Genomic DNA, 23,644 nt, shown 5'->3' on the forward strand with positions numbered 1-23,644 from the left:
CATCTTAGCATTTTATAAATTTTATCAATTAGAGTATGGCATCAAGGTGCCCTAGCTAAAATGGAGTCAATGGGCATTAGGGGGAAAACCCTCCCCTGGTTAGAATCATACCTGACAGAAAGAAAGAGGGTTGTGGTGGTTGGAGGTCAATTATCTCATCCTCAGGATCTCACTGCAGGAGCTCCTCAGGAAGTGTCCTAGGACCAACCATCTTCAGCTGCTTCATGAATGACCTTCCTTCCATCAAAATGTCAGAAGTGGGGATGTTTGCAGATGACTGCACAATGTACTGCACCATTCATGACTCCTCAGACAGTGAAGCAGTACATCCCCAAACACAGCAGGAATTGGACAATATCCAGGCTTGGGCTGACAAGTGACAAGTAACATTTGAGCCATGCAATTGCCAAGCAATGGCCATCTCCAACAAGAGAGGTTCTGACCATCGTCCTTTGACAATTAGTGCAATTACCATCACTGGATCCCCTAATATCAACATCCTGGGGGTTACCATTGACAGGAAACTGAACTGGTTTAGTCATATTAACACTGTGGTTCCGTGGCTACCAGAGCAAGTCAAAGGCTAGGAATCCTGCAGTGTGTAACTCACCTCCTGACTCCCCAAAGCCTGTCCACCATCTACAAGACTCAAGTCAGGAGTGTAACAGAATACTCGCCACTTGCCTAAATGAGTGCAGCTCCATCAACACTCAAGAAGCTTGACATCATCCAATTCAAGGTAGCCTTCTTGATTGGTACCCCTTCCACAAGCATCCAATCCCTCCACCATCGATGAATGGTTGCAGCAGTGTGTACTATCTACAAGGTGCACTGCAACAATACACCAAAGTTCCTAAGGCAGCACCTTCTAGACCCATGACCACTACCATCTAGAAGGAAAAGAACAGCAGTTACCTTGGAACACCACCAGTTGGAATTCCCCCTCTAAGTCACTCACCATCCTGACTTGCAAACATATCGCTGTTCCTTTATTGTCACTGGGTCAAATCATGGAACTCCCTCCCTAACAGCCCTGTGGGTGTACCTACACCTCAGGGACTGCAGCGGTTCAAGAAGGCAGCTCATCACCACCTTCTCAAGAGCAACTAGGGATGGGCAATAAATGCTGGCTTAGCTGGCGACGCCCACGTCCCGTAAGTAAATAAAAAAAATAAAATTAGGGAAATATTTAAGTATATGATATTTTATTCAAAGTTTGACGATAGTAGAGGTAGGAAAATATAATAATTTTAAAAGACAATTGGGGTCCAATTTATTGAGATACAGTGCAGAGTAGGTCCTTCCAGCTCTTTGAGTTGAGCTGCCCAGAAACCCCCGATTTAACCCAGTCAATTTACAATGACCAGTTAACCTACTAATCTGTTGGAGGAAGCCGAAGCACTTTGAGAACATGTTCACATTCCAAGGGGAGGACGTACAGACTCCTTACAGAGGATGTCGGAATTGAACTCGGGTTGTAATACTAACCGCCACGCTTTGGTGCCATCATTTAATTTAATATCCCGAATCCTAAAACTCACTGTTGGATTGATAATATAAGCCCTGGGATGAGCCTCCTTTAGTCAAATAGCTGTATTTGCCTCTGTTGTTATGGTATTAAAGTGGTGTCTGAACATCACCTCTCCTTTGTGGATATTGGATTCACCTACTTGGCATATCAAATGGTTTATCTATTTGCTGTTGTCCAGAAGATACAGGTAATGTTGTTTGAAACAGACAATTATATTTAGTTTAATTTTACAAGACATCTACAGAATTATGTTGTGGAGATTGAGTACCTTCCCTGCTGTACAACTCTTCCCTACAAAACAAGATAAAAAAAACAGAACAATTGAAATTCAAAAGGAATTTTCTATTAGAAGGCTTGGCTTTTCAATTTATTTTCCTTATTTACCATTTTTAGTACTGATCACAGGGCTGGCTAGAAAAATTTTACTTGTTCTGTAAGCAATAAGCATGGCACAACCTGGAGAGCAAAGGGACTTGGGAGTCCAACTGCAGGATTCCCTAAAGGTTAACGTGCAGCTTAAGTTGGTGGTTATGAAAGCAAACGTAATGTTAGGATTCATTCTGAGAGGACTAGAATATAAAAGCAAGGATGTAACGCTGAGGTATTATAGGGCATTGTTCGGACCACATTTGGAGTACTGTGAGCAGTCTTGGGCCCCATATCAAAGAGTCTCCAGAGGAGGTTTATGACAATGATCCTGGGAATGAAATGGCTAACATATGAAAAGCATTTGACTGCTCTGGGCCTATACTCACTGGAGTTTAGAAGAACAAGGGGGATCTCATTGATCCGAATATTGAAAGATCTCAATAGAGTGGACATGGAGAGGATGTTTCCATTAGGGAAAGGGTCCTGAACCAGAGGACACAGCCTCAGAACAGGAAGACATCCCTTTAGAACAGAGTAAGGAGGAATTTCCTTAGCCAGTTGGTGTTGAATCTGTGGAATTTATTGCACTGATGGCTGTAGAGGCCAAGTCATTGGGTCTGTTTAGTTCAATAGTTTCATTTAATATCCAAGAACATAAACAATATACATTACAACCTGAAATTCTTGTTCTCCATAGACATCCATGAAAACAGAAGAATGAGTGACAGTAAACGCATTAGAGACCCCCTACTCCCCCCATGCACAAGCAGCATGAAAGCAATGACTCTCCCCCTTCCCCACTTATTTCAGCAAAAAAGGCAACAGCACCCTCCACCCACGAAGCCAGCAATAGCAAAGCCCCCAAGAAAGACCATCATCTGCAGTACAGCAAATCTAATCATTTACCCGACAATTCAACATGTCACAGGCTCTCTCTCTCCCTAATAAAGGGACAGAGAGATGTCATCCTTTCACGGCGAGAAGGGAGACCAACGAAGAAAACGACTCGCTGATTTATGGTGCTAAAGTCTGCCGCATCGCGTTTTTTTCCGAGCTCTCCGACTTGAGAATCAGCAACAAACTCACCCCACCGACAAGAGAAAGAGAGGCGGAGTGCGATCTGAGTACAGAGGCCCCAGTCGCTGATCCGCTGTTCCTGATATTCTGTTTTCTCCCGCCACACCGGCATGGAATCAGCTCGTCCCCAGGGCCGCAAAGCCTGGGAGCCCTGAAGGCATGCTCGTCTTCAAGGCTGTGTCCTTAGGGTATTGAAAAATGGCCGGCTGGTGAGGCCCGGGAGCAGGTCCCATTACTGCAGAGAACTGAAGTTTAAGTGTAGCTCCAGGTCAGTGTCTTCGACAGAATCACATCCACCTTGAAAAGGAAAAAGAGAGATACTAAAATTAAGAAATTAAGCTGTTTCCGCAGATAAGCTTGAAGAAATCACTGTAGAGCACCATCATATCTCCATTCCTTTAAATTGGAGGTTGATCAATCGGGGTGTCAAAGGTTACGGGACAAAGGCAGGAGAATGGGGTGGAGAGGGAAAATAAAATAGTCATGATCGAATGGCGGAGCAGACTTGATGGGCCAAATGGCTTAATTCTGTTCCTATGTCTTATGGTCCAACCAAAGCTGAAGTTTTTAACTTTTCAAAGCCCTGAAGAGATTTTTTAGAATATTTTAATCATACAGTGCATCAGTCTTTAACTGGCATGATACCTTTGACCAGTGTAATTATCGATGTGTCAGATATAGTTAACTCTCCCTTTCTGCACATGTCTGTCACCGCATAAAAATTAAAATTAATGTTTTTCTGACATAACATAAAAGTCAATTTCTAACTGTCAGGTTACAGCTCTAGTGCAAAGTGGTGTGATTGACAAGCATCTCACCGACAACCTTGGCAGCATTTTAAGACAGCCCCATCTCGCAGCCTTTTAACTAAAATTCCTGCACAAACTGTTTGTCTTTGCAATAATTTCGATGAAGCTTTCCTATTCATGGACTCAGCCTAGCCTCCCTGTTGTGCACTTATAGCAAGGATGCCCTCTCAACATGTGGCACATGTCTCTGACATATCCAGAAGAACAACACCCCAGGAATGCAGTGCCTCCAACAATAGTGTTGACCCATTTTTTTTCTGGTTGCTGAGATGTAACCAAGGAATCTAATAACTGTGACAGCAAGTCTTTGCTTTGTGCCTGGCTTCTCAGACAGTGAAGCAACACAGATACTAATGAAAGGTTAAATGACGAGGAATAACTGACAAGAGGTACAATAAAGAGGGGCTTTGGTAATCTCCAGACACTAAGCAGACATCTCTTGGCTCAAGCAGGGCAGGGACAGTGAACAACTCAGGCACAATATTTAAAACAGCTTGCTGTACACAGAGGTTTTTGTACATGTTCAAGTCTGGTTAGAGAAAACCACGGGATGGATATTGCAGTGTTGGATTAGCTAATATATGTACATAAAGATTTCCCAAAGATAGATTTTTTAAAAATGGATAGTTGTATACTGTAATCCAACCTTTCAGGAAGCCCCTGCATTTCAAATCACAAGTGAAAGTTTTATTTAACAAAACTGAGTTTTGATGTATAATTTAAGCAATGGCCAACAATTCTGAATTGTGCGATTCAGTTGCCTAAAGTTGTTTTTCCTTTATTCTGAGATGGTTAAAGGTAAGTTTCAGACATGGTTTATTCAATATTCAGTATGCCAAATAATAACCAGGACATCCTGCCTGGTTATTTCTAGCACTTCTTTGAACCGAAAGAAATATCAGTGTTTGTTACTTTCACATAGGACTATGAGCAGAAGTTGATTTGTTAGTTATTGTTCTTGATATTTTTCTTGCTTTGGGGAAAGAAGAGTACTTCGTTAACTCAAATTAGTGGCAAAATGACAGATCCTTCTTGTCCACATGTTCTTAATGTAGTTATTACATCACAGCTTGTCTATGGCTTTTATTGCATAATAAAAATATAAAAATGCTTGGAAGTTTCTTGACAGTAACTGGCTTTTAATTTTTCCAACATGTCCTTTCCAGAGTTCCATTGTACCATAATGTTCAATATTATCAACAAAAATGCTCACAAGCTGATGCAGCCAACAGGGATTACTCAGAAATTATAAATCTTTAGAATTCTCTCCTTTAACCCCCCCCCCCCCCCCACTGCCCCAGGGTCTGTGGATGATCAGTCGCTGGGTGCTTTCAAGGATGAAATCAATGGATCTTTAGACACACACTCAGGCAATCAAAGGTTCAAACAGAACTTGGCACCAAAATTGGACACACAGTCAATGACAGAATCCAGTGATCTGTAACCTGCTTCTCTGTGTCCCAACTTGATAGCAAAAACAGCCAATGCTGGCAATACTGGGCAGGTCAGACCACGTCTATGGAAAGAGAAAGAGAAACAGTTTTTAAAGCAGCACATTACCCATAATTAGATATTTGAAATGAAGTATACTGACAATACAGGTGGAGTACCTGTGATCGGAAATGTTTGGAGCCGGAAGTGTTTCAGAATGTGGTTTCTTTCAGATTTTGGAATATATAATGAGATACCCTTGTTCATCCCACATATGTACTTAACAGTGAATATTATTACATACCATTAATATAATGAAAATACGTGTGCAGTGTAACAGAAGCAGCTCAGCAGCATTGGAAGAATACCCGAATCAGCTGTTCAAACAAACAACAGCAGGCTTTCGGCCTCCACCTACGATGCCACATTTTGACTAAATGATTTCAGTTCACTGTGTTTGTATTTTACCTTTTTTTATGTTTTATGATGAGCATCGTAGACTTGTACTGGTGTTAGATTTTCATCAACGATGACCTTTGCAAACTTATCAATGAATTTCTTTGCTGCTTTGTGATCAGCAGATGCTTTATCTCCAATTTTTTTAATCTTTAAAAAGATAATGCTGTGCTTTTTCTTAAATTTCTTCAATCAGCTTGCTGTATATTCACAATTACCATCAATTTTCAGTCTGTTCTCATACGAGGGATGATTGATAAATTTGTGGCCCAAGGTAGAAGGAGTCAATTTTAGAAAACCTAACACATTTATTTTCCAACATAGTCCCCTCCTACATTTCCACACTTAGTCCAGTGGTCGTGGAGCATATGGATCTTGGACCTCCAGGAAGTGTCCACAGCAGGGGTGATTGATAAGTTTGTGGCCCAAGGTAGAAGGGGATGAGTTATACAGCTCTCGTTACATGCTCATGCAGGTCAACTCTGAGCAATTATGCGGAAAGTTTGAAGTTAATAACTCATCTCCTTCTACCTTAGGCCACGAACTTATCAATTACTGCTGATAAGTTATTAACTGATGAGTTATTAACTTCAGTCTTTCTGCATAATCACTCAAAGAGTTGAACTGCATGTGCATGTAATGAAAGCTGGATAACTCATCTTCTTCTACTTTAGGCCACGAACTTATCAATCACCCATGCTGTGGACATTTTCTAGAGGTCCAAGATCCGTATACTCTACTATTGAGAGCAGGGGAGATTCAAACAAGAGGACATGAGTTGAGAGTTAGGGGGCAAAAGTTTAAGGGTAACACGAGGGGGAATTTCTTATACTCAGAGAGTGGTAGCTGTGTGGAATGAGCTTCCAGTAGAAGTGGTAGAGGCAGGTTCGGTATTGTCATTTAAAGTAAAATTGGATAGGTATATGGACAGGAAAGGAATGGAGAGTTATGGACTGAGTGCAGGCCAGTGGGAGTAGGTGAGAGTAAACGTTCGGCATGGACTAGAAGGGCCGAGATAGCCTGTTTCCGTGCTGTAATTGTTATATAGTTATATGGTATGCTCCATGACCGCTGGACATGTAGGAGGGGACTATGTTGAAAAATAAATGTGCTTCATTTTCTAAAATTGACTCCTTCTTCCCAAGGCCATGAACTTATCAATCACCTCTCACATATCTTTGCTTGTTTCATAATGGGCATACCATTAAGCAGCATATATTCATTCTGACACTGATGAATCCACTCTTTCAATACGTGATTACCCTAGTGAAGTTTAAGAGACTACTAGACAGGTATATGGAGGAATTTAAGGTGGGGGGGTTATATGGGAGGCAGGATTTGAGGGTCGGCATAACATTGTGGGCTGAAGAGCCTGTAATGTGCTGTACTATTCTATGTTCTATGTGATCAGAATCTTCATTTTTTTGCTTTATGAAGTGTTTTCTACTTTTCATTAGCTTTTATTCATTACATAGGACTGTCTGTGATGACCAGAGATCTGTGCATTACCTGGGAACCTTCCCAGTGCCTTGAGGAATTTTCTGTTTGAGATATTATGTCAGCGCTCAGAAAAATGTAGGATTTTGGAATTTCAAATAAGGGATACTCAACCTATACTAAATTTATAACCTTTGTTTTATCCACAATAGTGGTGAAGTATTTTAGGGGGGGATCTATTCCATAGTAACCATTCAAATGGAACCCTAGAAATGACATATATTAATGTTTATAGCACAGTCTACAGTGTACTTGGAGCAGTTATTGCAAGTTCACTGAGAAATGACGAATTGTTGATTACAGGGAAAAACCTTGTGTAGAAACCAACATTAATTACCATCAATTCAGTGCAGGGAATTACCCTGTCAAAGAGCACCACACAAAAAATACTGGAGGAATTCAGCAGGGTCAGGCGGCATTCTATGAAAGTGAATCAACAGTCGATGTTTCAGGCTGTGACCCTTCATCATTACCCAGTCCAAACCTGCCTTCTAGAACTTCAGCCATAGCCATGAAGGTCCGAGCTCTTTAGGTGCATATTCAAGTACTGTACTTATTTTTAAAAATATGCCGGGTTTCTACTCTAGGCAATGAATTCCAGACCACTGCCACTCTTTGGGTGAAAACATATATTCTCATCTCCCTGTAATTCACTTTGAGAAGATGGTGCTGAGCTGTCCACTTCAATCCGAGTGAAGGTGCTCCCAAAGAGCTGTAGAGGAGATAGTTCCAAGGCTTAGAGCCAGCAATGAGGAACAGCTTCTCATATAGTTCCAAGTCAGGAAAACAGCACAGTATTGCAAGATGCTGCAGAGGATGGCAGACCCAGCCAGTTCCAACCCTTCTTGTCATCAAGGACATCTTCAAGAGCCAGTGCCTGAAGAAGGCAACATCCATCCTAAAGACCTCCAGCGCCTGGGACATGCCCTCTATGTGTTACTACCATCAGGGAGGAGGTCCAAGAGCCTGAAGACCCACACTCAATATTTTAAGACTATTGCCTTCCCCTTTGCCAACAGGTTTCAGAACAGTCCATGAATGCTAATTGTTATTTACAGTTTGCACTATTTACCTATTGTGTAACTTCTAGTAATTTTTTGTCATTGCACTGTGTTGCTGTGGAAAAACCAATTTTTATGATAGATATCAATGATGATAAACGTGATCCTGGATCATATGAAGCACAAGGTGAACAATAATAGAGTGTAGAATAAACTCTGACAGTTATAGAGAAGGCGCAGTGCAGGTAGACATATTGTGCAAGGCCATAACAAGGTACAATATGAGGTCAATAGTCCATCTGATTGGACTTGGGGACCATTCAATAATCTTATAATAGTGGGATAGAAACTGCCCTTAAGCCTGGTGGTACAGGTTTCCAGGCTTTTGTATCTGCTGCCTGATGGAGGGAGAAGAGAGAAGGTCCAGTTTGGGTGAGGTGTTGCCTGCTCTCCCGAGGCAGTGTGAAGTATGGACGGAGTCCACAAAGGGGAGGCTGCTTTCCGTGAAGTGCTGAGCTGTATGCACAACTCTTTACAGTTCCTTGCAGTTATGGGTAGAGCAGTTGCCATACCAACCTGTGATATACCCAGATGGGATGCTTTCTATGGTTCATCATTGATGAGAGTCAAAGGGAACATGCTAAATATCTTTAGCATCCTAAGGAAAGTGGAGGCTTCCTTGGCCCTTGACATTTATGTGTAGGTTTTTAAGGTGCCACCTAAAGCTGGTCTAATTTAAAATGTAATTTGCAGCATAGAATTATGCCTTGTAGATGTTGGAAGATTTGGGGTGATAAGATTTGGAGTCAATATCCCTACTGAAAATAACTGAGAACTGGTGAGCGGGTTATTGGAGAGTAAGTGCCACTTTATACTGATGCTCTCCATCTGAGCTGACTTTTGATAGACTAATTGAGTGATAGTTAGCCAGAATGGATTTTGCTCTTTTCTGCAGACAGTTATACCTGGGTAATTAATCAAACTGTGCGGTTGGTGCCATCCACATCACTTGGAGAACTTTGTAATTGTCAACTGCACTCAATCAGGATTGAAAACAGTGTTAGTCACTGCATCACTGTGTTGCCCAAAGAGTGCATAACTTCCTTCTGGGTCACGACAAATGTTCCGTAAGATAAGATATTGGAGCACCTTGGTTTAAGTTACGGCTAGTCTTTGAGTACAGGTATTCCGTACCTTGGCCAGGATGGTGTTTGGTCTCCGCATCCTGTACCCAGCACTTTTGGTCATGTTTTGATATGCCATAAAGTGGTTGCAGATTAGATTCTTCATGCCAGGTCCTTACAGAGAATATAAAGATGGATCATTAATATGGCACTTCCAGTTGAACATCTCATCTTTATAACTTCTGTGCTCAACCTCACCATAGTTGAGGATTCTTGGAGCCTTCTTCTCTAATTGCCCTTGACTTTACATGTCTAGATACGGAAAGCATTGAAATGATATGTTGATGCCTTTCTTTTTGCTCTTTAACACTTGTTGCTGCTTTTTCAGCTTGGTGCCTCAATTTTATGTTTGCCTGGTGCTGCTTCCAGCATTTCCTTTTACACTCCCCACTGAACCAGGACATTTTCTCTTCTCCCATTGCCCAGTAGATACAAAAGCCTGAAAGCACATACCTCCATGCTCAAGGGCAGCTTCTATCCTCTTGTTATAGGACTATTGAATGGTCTTCTTGCATGAGATGGACTCCTAACCTCATTGTCTATCTCCTGATGGCCCAGTGCCCCATTGTCTGCCTGCACTGCACTTCCTCTGTAACCATGACACTACATTCTTCATTTGCCTTTGCCTTATACTACTTGAGGTACTGATGTGATGAAATGATCTGTGTGAATGGCTGGCAAAAGGGTTGACAAGGATGGCATGCAAAACACTGTACCTCGGTACATGTGATGATAATGAACCCAATCCCATACCAAACTCAAAGGCAATCCCTTGGCTTCCTAATAATGGGATGACAAAGGCATCTCTTTTGGTGTTAGGACATACCAAAGTGCTTTGCAGTTAAGAAAACAGTCATTGATCCACAGTGAACTCCAAGATACAGCAGTAAGATAATAACAGGATCATTTCCATGTACTATGCTAATTCATTGGTAAATATTATACAGAACATCAGGGAAAATTCCATGGCCTTTTGCAAAATTGAAATGTGGAACAGTTTGCATTCACTCAAGGAAGTGGTGGAGATTTGGACTCATCCAGAAGATGACATCTCAGACATAGCAATATACCTTGGACTCATCCAGAAGATAGCATCACGGACACAGCAGTATTCCTTGGACTCATCCAGAAGATAGCATCACGGACACAGCAGTATTCCTTGGACTCATCCAGAAGATAGCATCACGGACACAGCAGTATTCCTTGGACTCATCCAGAAGATAGCATCACGGACACAGCAGTATTCCTTGGACTCATCCAGAAGATAGCATCACGGACACAGCAGTATTCCTTGGACTCATCCAGAAGATAGCATCACGGACACAGCAGTATTCCTTGGACTCATCCAGAAGATAGCATCACGGACACAGCAGTATTCCTTGGACTCATCCAGAAGATAGCATCACGGACACAGCAGTATTCCTTGGCACTGCACTGAAGTGATAGCCTGAAGCTTGTTCTTGTATCTTTGAAGCTACAACCTCCTGACTTGAGTGAGAGCGCTGCCCACTGACGCCACAACACAACTTGAGGAGCTAGATATTTCATCTGGCATTAAGGGCACTGAATGGAAAGGTGCTTTCCATTGCTATAGCAACAACCTCAACAAAAACATGTCTGGGAGCATTGTCGTTAAACATCACAAGCCATGGCTAAGTCAGAATCTGCAGGGCTTTTGTATTCCTAATGAGCATGACTTAACTTACTGCTTGGTTATTTGATTGAAAGCAGGTTGGTGTTTTTATATATTAGTATCATGCTTAGTTTTTGTTTTAAATTGGGGGCAATTGTCACTAAATCCTTTTGGCGCTTCATCTGTGAGAATCCTGGGAAGTTTACCTGAAATTAGTCAGCTGACTTAGAACATAGGATCCTGCTGGGATAAAGCAGTGTGAATTCTGCTGGCATGCTCCATCGCAAGCAGAGAGTGCAGCTTTATAAGCTCTGCGGTTCCTGTTTAGTGCAAAGAGCAGGACTTAGATGAAGAAGGAGTTGAATGTATGAGTATTTTTAAAAGATAAAATAACTTTTATTGATAAGAAAATAACTTTTTCACTTACTTAATCACTAACACACTAAATACTTTATCTGTGAAGCTAGGAAATAAAGATCAAATTCTATTTATCTAACTTGGTGGATGTAACAGGATTAGTACAATGGGCAAGAGAGCTTGCTTTGGAAATCTTAGCAGCAGGATGAACAACAAGAAGCAAGGTAAAGGAGGTAACTCTAAAGAAGATGATGGATTAATGGAGACAGGTGCTGTCTTAGAGTTCAAAAAGGAACTGTTAGATTTGAAAGGGAGAAAAATGCACGGCTATAGAGGACTTGATGCAATGTTCTTGCAGAGAGCCAACATAAACATGATGGGATGAATGGCCTCCTTTACAGCAGGAGGTCTGAATGAGGTGTGGACATTGGTAGGGGCTCTAAATGGGATGTGACAAATGGCTGGAGCTCTGAATGGGGTGTGGAGATTGGCTGGAGCTCTGAATGGGGTGTGGAGATTGGCAGGAGCTCTGAATGGGGTGTGGAGATTGGCAGGAGCTCTGAATGGGGTGTGGAGATTGGCTGGAGCTCTGAATGGGGTGTGGAGATTGGCAGGAGCTCTGAATGGGGTGTGGAGATTGGCAGGAGCTCTGAATGGGGTGTGGAGATTGGCTGGAGCTCTGAATGGGGTGTGGAGATTGGCAGGAGCTCTGAATGGGGTGTGGAGATTGGCAGGAGCTCTGAATGGGGTGTGGAGATTGGCTGGAGCTCTGAATGGGGTGTAGCGATTGGTTGGAGTTCTGAAGAGGCATGGAGGTTGTTTCCAGCTCTGGCAAGATAGCAAGATGCAAGCAAACAAGATGTCAGAGGAAATCCTTCATTCTTTTCTCCTAGGTTCAGTCCATGACCTGTCTACCAATGCTACATTCTCTCCCGTGGATGTAACTGAGTGCTGAATGCATGTCCTGTACAAAGGAAGTTAGGAGTAACTTCACCTAGTAAGAGAGGAGAGCACACTATCCTCTGGATAGTGGCACTCAGCTCCTCTCTGTACCTCCCTCACCTGGACAAGACTTTCTTGTTACAGTGATGTACTTATTTTGAACTGTGTGTTATATGGCCCTAATCCACCATAACACCTCTTCACTTGTTCTCTCTTCCTCCACCCACTTTTCCAGCTGGTTTACAGATTGTTTAGTGACATGGTGAAATACGGTACAAAAACCTGAGACTTGGATCTCGAAATTAACTCGAATCCAGCTACTTCCAAGGTGCTGCTTACAACATCATGTATATGTGGGTGCTTCAGGTCACTGCATAACAACTACAGTAGTGCTTTTTTTGGGGTGGAACTAATGTTAAGACACGCTTGTCTGTCCCAGTGCCATAACTGAGTAAGTGCCTTGGGCTTTCCCTTAAAGTCGCCGGGCATTTGGACCTACCGCGGGGTGGGTTTCAGATCCGGAATATTTGGCTCGAGGGCACACTGCCGGAATAGAAAATTACCACATCAACCCCAATGATCTTTCATCAGTTTAGGAGTAGGCAGTTGAGTTTAGAGAATTTTTCTTTGTAGTATTTTGGTGTCAGTTCCAAACTTATACATATCATTTACATCACAGAATATCCAACCAGGGTGTCAACACTCTGTGGTTTTTAAAAATTAATGCTCCTCCGTGCAGCTGTGGTATTTCCCTCAGAACCAGAATCTTGCGAAGAACAGACTATTATTCTTGCTTTCATTTTTGCAGTTGTGCTCCAGGCTGAAGGCTTCAGCTCCCCAGCTAAAGGAATGTTAAAATGTTTATGTCCTGCGGGCTTGTGCGTGAAAGCTTTGCTTGAAGCTCAGAGAGTCACATGGAGGGATGGCTTACGTGTGTCAGCGTGTACGAAGCGTTCTTGGCTTTGCCCATGCTTGCTGAGGGGATTCTTTGCTGAAGAAATCTGGGGAAGAGTGCGCCAAATATTGTGACCTGGTATGTGACTTCATTGCCTCTTATGTGCTGTGGTGCGCAGGGGCTGGTTTAGGAAGGGCGTTCCCACGGTGACTGTCAGAAAGAAAAAAAAACACGAGGTGATTTCACATCCGAAGTGCGCCTTTGGTTTTCAGTGGGAGAGCGAATGGCGAAGGCCTGAGTACCACTCGTTTCATCGTAAGGTAGAAAGCCCTGCATGCTGCCTGCTGGATTCCAAGGGCTTCTTTTGTAATACTGACTCGTGCAACGTGCCCACACATGGAATTTCTTGCCCCGAGGGCACCATTTCGGGAGCTGTCAGGTGCCATGCAATGTAGGTGGGTCGTCCAAGGGCCGAGACTCTGCCCTGGTGAAACAGGCTCTAATCCTGACGTTCAGCAATGGTCAGACACCAAGTGGATTGCGCCCACCTGTGCTGGTGAAGTGCCCTCCTTTCTGCAATCCAAGCCGCGTCTGGTCTCTGGCGATTGGGGGAAGACTCTTTGTGAACCCAAGCCGTTATTAGATGGTCTATCATCCTGGCAGGCTGCTGGTAGCTTGGCTCAGTCTACAGCACTCGATGTTCATTCTGACCAAAGCTGCTGGTGGAACATGACAGGGACACATCCATCAAGTTGAAGCAGGGTGAACAACGATGGAGTTGCTGCTGAGTTAGGGAGAGGCAGGGAGCCTGAGGTCCGCTTCCCAGAGATCCACTGTCCAGGGGTAGACCAGATCCAACCTCACTGATCAAGGTGTGAACATGTAGCTCCATGCAGGCTTGACGTCTCCAGGATGACCTCTCAGAATCATGGCCCAGAAGGGCCCATTTGGCTTCTTGTGCCTACACCAACTCCTGGGAGAGTAACCCTATTAGTGCCCTCTCCCTCACTGCCCTGCAGAGCCCATCCAGCTCTCCTCGTGTTCGACTCCAGTGCACCAGCGAGCTCCACAGCTCAGTCAATCACATCTGCATAATCAAGGGTTCCCTTACTTCTGCTTTGTCACTTTCGATCAGAAGTTTAAATCTGTGTCTCCTGGCACTTGTACCATCTGATGGGCACTGCCTCCAAACACTGGCTCTGATCTTGCCCACCTCTGTCAAGTCCGATCAGTGAAACTGATTGATGTTGGGTGCCATACAAAATTCCGTATGAGGTGGCTGGACTTATGAAGGGACAGTTGTCTGTAAATCTTAACAAAGCACTTGTGATATTGAAAAGGCAGAGAAATGCATGAAGATTGTCTGATATAGTCATTGAATTTACTGTACATGCAATGTCATGCTAGAATTCTTAATCAACACCCTTGATCAAGACCAGAGCAGAATCCTGGGAAGAGGGATTCTTTTCACGCCTCCTCATGGGTACTTTCTTGAGAACAGATAGGGGTGGGCAATAAATGCCAACCTTGCTGGTAAATCAAATTCTGATGACCAATATGTTCGAAATACAGGCCAGATATCAATGCTAGCAATTGAAGTCCTGTGTGAGTGTGTACTCAGGGAAGGAAGTCTTTAACCCATAGAATTACTGCCGAGCAGAAGTTTTGGGATTTGATGTACTTTTCAATTGGAAAGTTACTCTGACCTCCCAATTTCCATTTTTAGCAACAGTTCTCTCTTGTTTTGGGGCTACAGAATATTTTGGGTTCATGCCATGTTGTGAACCATGCCCTGGTGGTATTTGGCATTCCTATGGCTCAGTGAACTGCTCAGTCAGGGGGCTGGCGGAGAGGGCGGCTGATTGAAACTCCACTTCAGACACTTGCTCGCAGAACCTTGGCTGACTGAGGGGGTTGTCATACCGTTAGAGGTCCAGGCTTTTAGACAAGATGTAGAATTGAGGAACATCTGCCTCTCAGGTACACGTAAGTAATTACTTGTCATGGAGGAAACCAGAGCGTTCACTCTAAGACCTTCTGAACCTTCACCCAGCATCACTAAAGCAACATGGTCATGCTCCCATTGTTGCTTGTGGGATCTTGCTCAGCACCGACTGACAGCCCTTTTTCTCATTAAAATAACGAACATGTCCTTTAGCTGGGACACACCTCCTGACAGCCTCTGGTTTAAACAACATGATAGAAATTAAAATCTCTTCTTCAGAGTGCAAGGATATTGTTGATCTGAATGAAACGGAACATAACTGGGGAGCTGATTGGCATTTGCAATCATTTGCTTGCTCCATAAATTGGCCAGGAATTCATTTCTATCACCTTGGCCGATGTATTTGCCTTTACAGGAGCCCCAGTGTTAAATCACCTCAGTGAAATGAAAACTGGACTGCACTCAGAGTTGTGTCTGGCAGAGTTGTTCATGTCAGAATACTTGACGAACAAAGGCCATTAAGTGCCACTTTCTTTTAACAAAATTAAAAATAGCACATTTGCCACAATTTTAGTGTTTCTGGGAAAGGCCATGATAAGCAGCCCTTGTCACAGTGTAGAACTCTCATGTAGTACAGAATAATGATGAGTGCAGGCTTAAAAAATCGTTAATCAGGTTGTTTGTGGCAGAATGGCTATTCTGGTGTCAGGAGAAAAGCCATATAATGACATCAAGGATGATGCGGTCTGTTCTGTAAGAGCTCCTGATATTGATCTTGTGAAGGCTGCAAAGAGGACTAAGTCTGAGTATTTGGTGGTGTGTTTTATCACCAGTGATTCCCATGGAAAATTATGATTTCCAGCTGACATTTTTTCACAAACTTACAGTACAAGTAGAAACCTTTTGGTTCATACCAGTGATAAAGTGTGATTCATCTCTCCGACTTTATAATGATATCCTCTGTTCCTTTCTTTCCCATATATTTCTCCAGATTCACGCTAAAAGCACTGTTCATCTCTGCCACATTCCTGTGGGGGGTGAGGGGAGGGCCCACACTCTCATTGCGCCACTCCATTATTAACAGAAATCTTCAGCAAATTGTTCCTTCAGAGATGTAACAATGGCCATGAGAATTGGGTTAGTTTTTCCTTGGCGTTGGCAGAAATAAAACACAGAATGTGTTAGAAATGTAAAATATATTCTGACACAGAAGGCTTTATGTTTTGTAACTCCAAAACATAAAAGTAACTGAGAGAAAAAAGCAGAGCTGGAGATAACTCATGTATGTTTAGTTTTATGAGGGGCGCGCATGACCTGGTGCCATATTGAAGTTTGCCATTTACATACTTTTACATATAACCCATAATGAATTATGTAAGCAACAAAGAATGCTTAATCAAACAATATATTTATAGGATTACTGAAATATTAAATACACACCAGATGAGAATACGCAATTGCAGAGTAATGTCTTTAAAATTCTGAAAGTTGAGATTGCAGACGAGGACAGCCAAAGAGCATGTTTTCAACTTCTCCATTCTCAATTCAGAATTTCAGCTCACTTTCAGCCTGCCTGGCCTAACTGTGTTAATTACTGTTTGAAACTTAAATGCTATTAATGCCAAACAGGATCCTTGCAGCTTTTCAGCGGAGGGTGAGTGTGTGGACTAATGCCTTATTAACAGGAGCAACTTTGCTGTTTCACTCTGCAGCCACTTCTTGGCAAGGCTTCTACAGAAGTTCATGTTCCAGTTTTCTCCTGAACCAAACAGCGGAGCACAGAGCCACAGCATCCAGGGAGGCCACACACAGGAAGGAACAACAAGAAGCAATCACGTCCTGGACTCGGTCTCTGGCAGGCTGCTCAGGCCCACGGGGCGAATCTCCTCCTGGCTCTGCTCCTCTCCCTCCCACACGCAGCCACAGACATGAACACGGACACAGACGCCGATACACATACAGACAGAAGGGACAGAGAAGTGTTCATGCACACTCACATATTTGCATTCATGTACTCAGACACGGTCTGACATCTCTCTCTCTCTCTCCACACACACACACACACACACACAATTCTCCAGCTTTGGTGCTGGGTCCGTCCACACAGACATTGTCCATCAGATGTGTTTATTCTCACTGTGACAGTCGACACATCTGGAGTACACATTCAGGTTATTCCAGTGCCACCAGACACATTCCACAAGATCATTTCAGCGGTTGTTATGGCGATTCTCCTCCCTCCAGTGATTTTCAGGTTGCATGACAGAAATAGCTAAAGCGGCTGGGGGGGGAGGTGGGGGACAAAAGTCAGCAGGATCAGAGAGGGGGTCTCCTTCACATCGCAAACTAATTAGTGACCTGGCCCTCATACCAGGGCTGTTACTGTCTGCTTTAATAATGTGTGGCAGTGGCACATTCTCCACAGTCTGACTTGGGATCAGCTCCAGAAGCTGCCCTCATTACCAATGAGGAGTGTGAGGCCCCAAGTCAGGCAGCAAGGCCTTTACCTCAGCACCGCAACACATCTTCACCTCAGTGTTTAATGCCAACCACAAGATTCACTTTTTGTTTAAACTGTGCAACAAACATAAACAAAATAAAAACCTGTTAGATGAAGATTAAACAGTTTCTTGATAAATCCCTTCACATTTTGATGAAGCTGCTTCACGATTTTGAAACATATTCCGTTACTAACACCATTTAATTCAAGTGCTTTTATGGAACAATTAATGGAGTATATAACACTGCACGCTTTGCGACTTGATTAAATCATGTTAATATTTTAATGCATGGATCAGCAGGAATTGCTTTAAATGCATTTGTGTTCTTCCCTGGTTAAAGTAACTCAATATGCAAGTGCACTGTGGTGATAGCCGAACCCTCACCATAATTCTACACCCCTTACTGTTACAGGCCTTACTGTAACAACCCTCCTTCCAACACTGAATCCTCAACATAACACCACACCCCTCAGTCAAACATCACACCCCTCAGTCAAACACCACACCCCTCAGTCCAACACCACACCCCTCAGTCCAACATCACACCCCTCAGTCAAACATCACACCCCTCAGTCAAACACCACACCCCTCAGTCCAACACCACACCCCTCAGTGTAACACCACACCCCTCAGTCAAACACCACACCCCTCAGTGTAACACCAGACCCCTCAGTGTAACACCACACCCCTCAGTGTAACACCACACCCCTCAGTCCAACATGACAACCCTAAGTCCAACACCACACCCCTCAGTGTAACATCACACCCCTCAGTCCAACACCACACCCCTCAGTCAAACACCACACCCCTCAGTGTAACATCACACCCCTCAGTCAAACACCTCACCCCTCAGTCCAACATCACACCGCTCAGTCAAACTCACAACCCTCAGTCAAACATCACACCCCTCAGTCAAACATCACACCCCTCAGTCCAACATCACACCCCTCAGTGTAACATCACACCCCTCAGTCAAACATCACACCCGTCAGTCAAACACCACACTCCTCAGTGTAACACCACACCCCTCAGTCCAACATCACACCGCTCAGTCAAACTCACAACCCTCAGTCAAACATCACACCCCTCAGTCAAACATCACACCCCTCAGTCCAACATCACACCCCTCAGTCAAACATCACACCCCTCAGTGTAACACCACACCCCTCAGTGTAACACCACACCCCTCAGTCAAACACCACACCCCTCAGTCCAACACCACACCCCTCAGTGTAACACCACACCCCTCAGTCAAACACCACACCCCTCAGTCCAACATGACAACCCTCAGTCCAACACCACACCCCTCAGTGTAACATCACACCCCTCAGTCCAACACCACACCCCTCAGTGTAACACCACACCCCTCAGTCAAACACCTCACCTCTCAGTCCAACATCACACCCCTCAGTCCAACATCACACCCCTCAGTGTAACATCACACCCCTCAGTCAAACACCTCACCTCTCAGTCCAACATCACACCCCTCAGTCCAACATCACACCCCTCAGTCAAACATCACACTCCTCTGTGTAACACCACACCCCTCAGTCCAACATCACACCGCTCAGTCAAACTCACAACCCTCAGTGTAACACCTCACCCCTTAGTCCAACATCACACCCCTCAGTCCAACATCACACCCCTCAGTCCAACACCACACCCCTCAGTCAAACATCACACTCCTCTGTGTAACACCTCACACCTCAGTGTAACACCACACCCCTCAGTCCAACACCACACCCCTCAGTCAAACACCACACCCCTCAGTCCAACACCACACCCCTCAGTCAAACACCACACCCCTCAGTGTAACACCTCACCCCTCAGTGTAACACCACACTCCTCAGTCCAACATCACACCCCTCAGTCAAACATCACACCCCTCAGTCCAACACCACACCCCTCAGTCAAACACCACACCCCTCAGTGTAACACCACACTCCTCAGTCCAACATCACACCCCTCAGTCCAACATCACACTCCTCTGTGTAACACCTCACACCTCAGTGTAACACCACACCCCTCAGTCCAACACCACATCCCTCAGTGTAACACCACACCCCTCAGTCCAACATCACACCCCTCAGTCCAACATCACACCCCTCAGTCCAACACCACACCCCTCAGTCAAACATCACACTCCTCTGTGTAACACCTCACACCTCAGTGTAACATCACGCCCCTCAGTCAAACACCACACCCCTCAGTCAAACACCACACCCCTCAGTGTAACACCACACCCCTCAGTCCAACATCACACCCCTCAGTGTAACACCACACCCCTCAGTCAAACACCACACCCCTCAGTCCAACATCACACCCCTCAGTCCAAAACCACAGCCCTCAGGCAAACACCACACTCCTCAGTCCAACATCACACCCCTCAGTCAAACATCACACTCCTCTGTGTAACACCTCACACCTCAGTGTAACACCACACCCCTCAGTTCAACACCACACTCCTCAGTGTAACACCTCACCCCTCAGTCCAACATCACACCCCTCAGTCCAAAATCACACCCCTCAGTCCAACACCACAACCCTCAGTCAAACATCACACCGCTCAGTGTAACACCACACCCCTCAGTCAAACACCACACCCCTCAGTCAAACATCACACCCCTCAGTGTAACATCACACCCCTCAGTCAAACACCTCACCCCTCAGTCCAACATCACACCGCTCAGTCAAACTCACAACCCTCAGTGTAACACCACACCCCTCAGTGTAACATCTCACCCCTCAGTTAAACATCACACCCCTCAGTCAAACATCACACCCCTCAGTCAAACACCACACCCCTCAGTGTAACACCTCACCCCTCAGTCAAACACCTCACCCCTCAGTCAAACACCTCACCCCTCAGTGTAACACCACACCCCTCAGTGTAACATCTCACCCCTCAGTCAAACATCACACCCCTCAGTCAAACACCACACCCCTCAGTGTAACATCACACCCCTCAGTCAAACACCACACCCCTCAGTCAAACACCTCACCCCTCAGTGTAACACCACACCCCTCAGTGTAACACCACACCCCTCAGTCAAGATCACACCCCTCAGTCAAACCTCAAACCCCTCAGTGTAACTCCACACCCCTCAGTGTTAAACCACACCCCTCAGTTTAACACCTCAGCCCTCAGTCCAACATCACACTCCTCAGTCCAACATCACACCCCTCAGTCAAACACCACACCCCTCAGTGTAACACCACACCCCTCAGTGTAACATCACACCCCTCAGTGTAACACCACACCCCTCAGTCCAACATCACACCCCTCAGTGTAACACCACACCCCTCAGTCAAACACCACACACCTCAGTCCAACATCACACCCCTCAGTGTAACATCACACCCCTCAGTGTAACACCACACTCCTCAGTCCAACATCACACCCCTCGGTGTAACACCACACCCCTCAGTCCAACATCACACCCCTCAGTCCAACACCACACCCCTCAGTCCAACATCACACCACTCAGTGTAACACCACACCCCTCAGTCAAGATCACACCCCTCAGTCAAACCTCAAACCCCTCAGTGTAACTCCACACCCCTCAGTGTTAAACCACACCCCTCAGTGTAACACCACACCCCTCAGTTTAACACCTCAGCCCTCAGTCCAACATCACACCCCTCAGTCCAACACCACACCCCTCAGTCCAACACCACACCCCTCATTCAAACACCACACCCCTCAGTCAAACATCACACCCCTCAGTCCAACACCACACCCCTCAGTCAAACATCACACCCCTCAGTCAAACATCACACCCCTCAGTGTAACACCACACCCCTCAGTGTAACACCACACCCCTCAGTCCAACACCACACCCCTCATTCAAACACCACACCCCTCAGTCAAACATCACACCCCTCAGTGTAACACCACACCCCTCAGTGTAACACCACACCCCTCAGTCCAACACCACACCCCTCATTCAAACACCACACCCCTCAGTCAAACATCACACCCCTCAGTCCAACACCACACCCCTCATTCAAACACCACACCCCTCAGTCAAACATCACACCCCTCAGTCCAACACCACACCCCTCAGTCCAACACCACACCCCTCAGTCAAACATCACACCCCTCAGTGTAACACCACACCCCTCAGTGTAACACCACGCCTCTCAGTCCAACATCACACCCCTCAGTGTAACATCACACCCCTCAGTCAAACATCACACCCCTCAGTGTAACACAACACCCCTCAGTCCAACATCACACCCCTCAGTGTAACATCACACCCCTCAGTCAAACATCACACCCCTCAGTGTAACACAACACCCCTCAGTCCAACATCACACCCCTCAGTCAAACCTCACACCCGTCAGTGTAACATCACATGCCTCAATGTAACACCAAACCCCTCAGTGTAACACCACACCCCTCAGTGTAACATCACACCCCTCAGTCAAACATCACACCCCTCAGTCAAACATCACACCCCTCAGTGTAACATCACACCCCTCAGTCAAACACCACACCCCTCAGTCCAACATCACACCCCTCAGTCAACCATCACACCCCTCAGTCAAACACCACACTCCTCAGTCAAACACAACACCCCTCAGTGTAACACCACACCCCTCAGTGTAACACCACTCCCCTCAGTCAAACACCACACCCCTCAGTGTAACACCACGCCCCTCAGTGTAAAACCACACCCCTCAGTGTAACATCACACCCCTCAGTGTAAAACCACACCCCTCAGTCCAACATCACACCCCTCAGTCAACCATCACACCCCTCAGTCAAACACCACACTCCTCAGTCAAACACAACACCCCTCAGTGTAACACCACACCCCTCAGTGTAACACCACTCCCCTCAGTCAAACACCACACCCCTCAGTGTAACACCACGCCCCTCAGTGTAAAACCACACCCCTCAGTCCAACATCACACCCCTCAGTGTAAAACCACACCCCTCAGTCAAACACCAGACTCCTCAGTCAAACACCACACTCCTCAGTCCAACATCACACCCCTCAGTCCAAAACCACACCCCTCAGTGTAACACCACACTCCTCAGTGTAACACCACACTCCTCAGTCCAACACCACACTCCTCAGTGTAACACCACACCCCTCAGTCCAACATCACACCCCTCAGTCCAAAACCACACCCCTCAGTCCAACACCTCACCCCTCAGTGTAACACCACACTCAGTCAAACACCACACTCCTCAGTCCAACATCACACCCCTCAGTCCAAAACCACACCCCTCAGTCAAACACCACACTCCTCAGTCCAACATCACACCCCTCAGTGTAATATCACACCCCTCAGTCAAACACCACACCCCTCAGTCCAACATCACACCCCTCAGTCCAAAACCACAGCCCTCAGGCAAACACCACACTCCTCAGTCCAACATCACACCCCTCAGTGTAACATCACACCCCTCAGTCAAACATCACACCCCTCAGTCCAACACCACACCCCTCAGTCCAAAACCACAGCCCTCAGGCAAACACCACACTCCTCAGTCCAACATCACACCCCTCAGTGTAACATCACACCCCTCAGTCAAACACCACACTCCTCAGTCCAACATCACACCCCTCAGTGTAATATCACACCCCTCAGTCAAACACCACACCCCTCAGTCCAACATCACACCCCTCAGTCCAAAACCACAGCCCTCAGGCAAACACCACACTCCTCAGTCCAACATCACACCCCTCAGTGTAACATCACACCCCTCAGTCAAACACCACACCCCTCAGTGTAACACCACACCCCTCAGTCCAACATCACACCCCTCAGTCCAACATCACACCCCTCAGTGTAACACCACACCCCTCAGTCAAGATCACACCCCTCAGTCAAACCTCAAACCCCTCAGTGTAACTCCACACCCCTCAGTGTTAAACCACACCCCTCAGTGTAACACCACACCCCTCAGTTTAACACCTCAGCCCTCAGTCCAACATCACACCCCTCAGTCCAACACCACACCCCTCATTCAAACACCACGCCTCTCAGTGTAACACCACAC

Source organism: Hemitrygon akajei, chromosome 6 (genome assembly GCF_048418815.1).
Source record: "Hemitrygon akajei chromosome 6, sHemAka1.3, whole genome shotgun sequence".
Lineage (NCBI taxonomy): Eukaryota > Metazoa > Chordata > Chondrichthyes > Myliobatiformes > Dasyatidae > Hemitrygon > Hemitrygon akajei.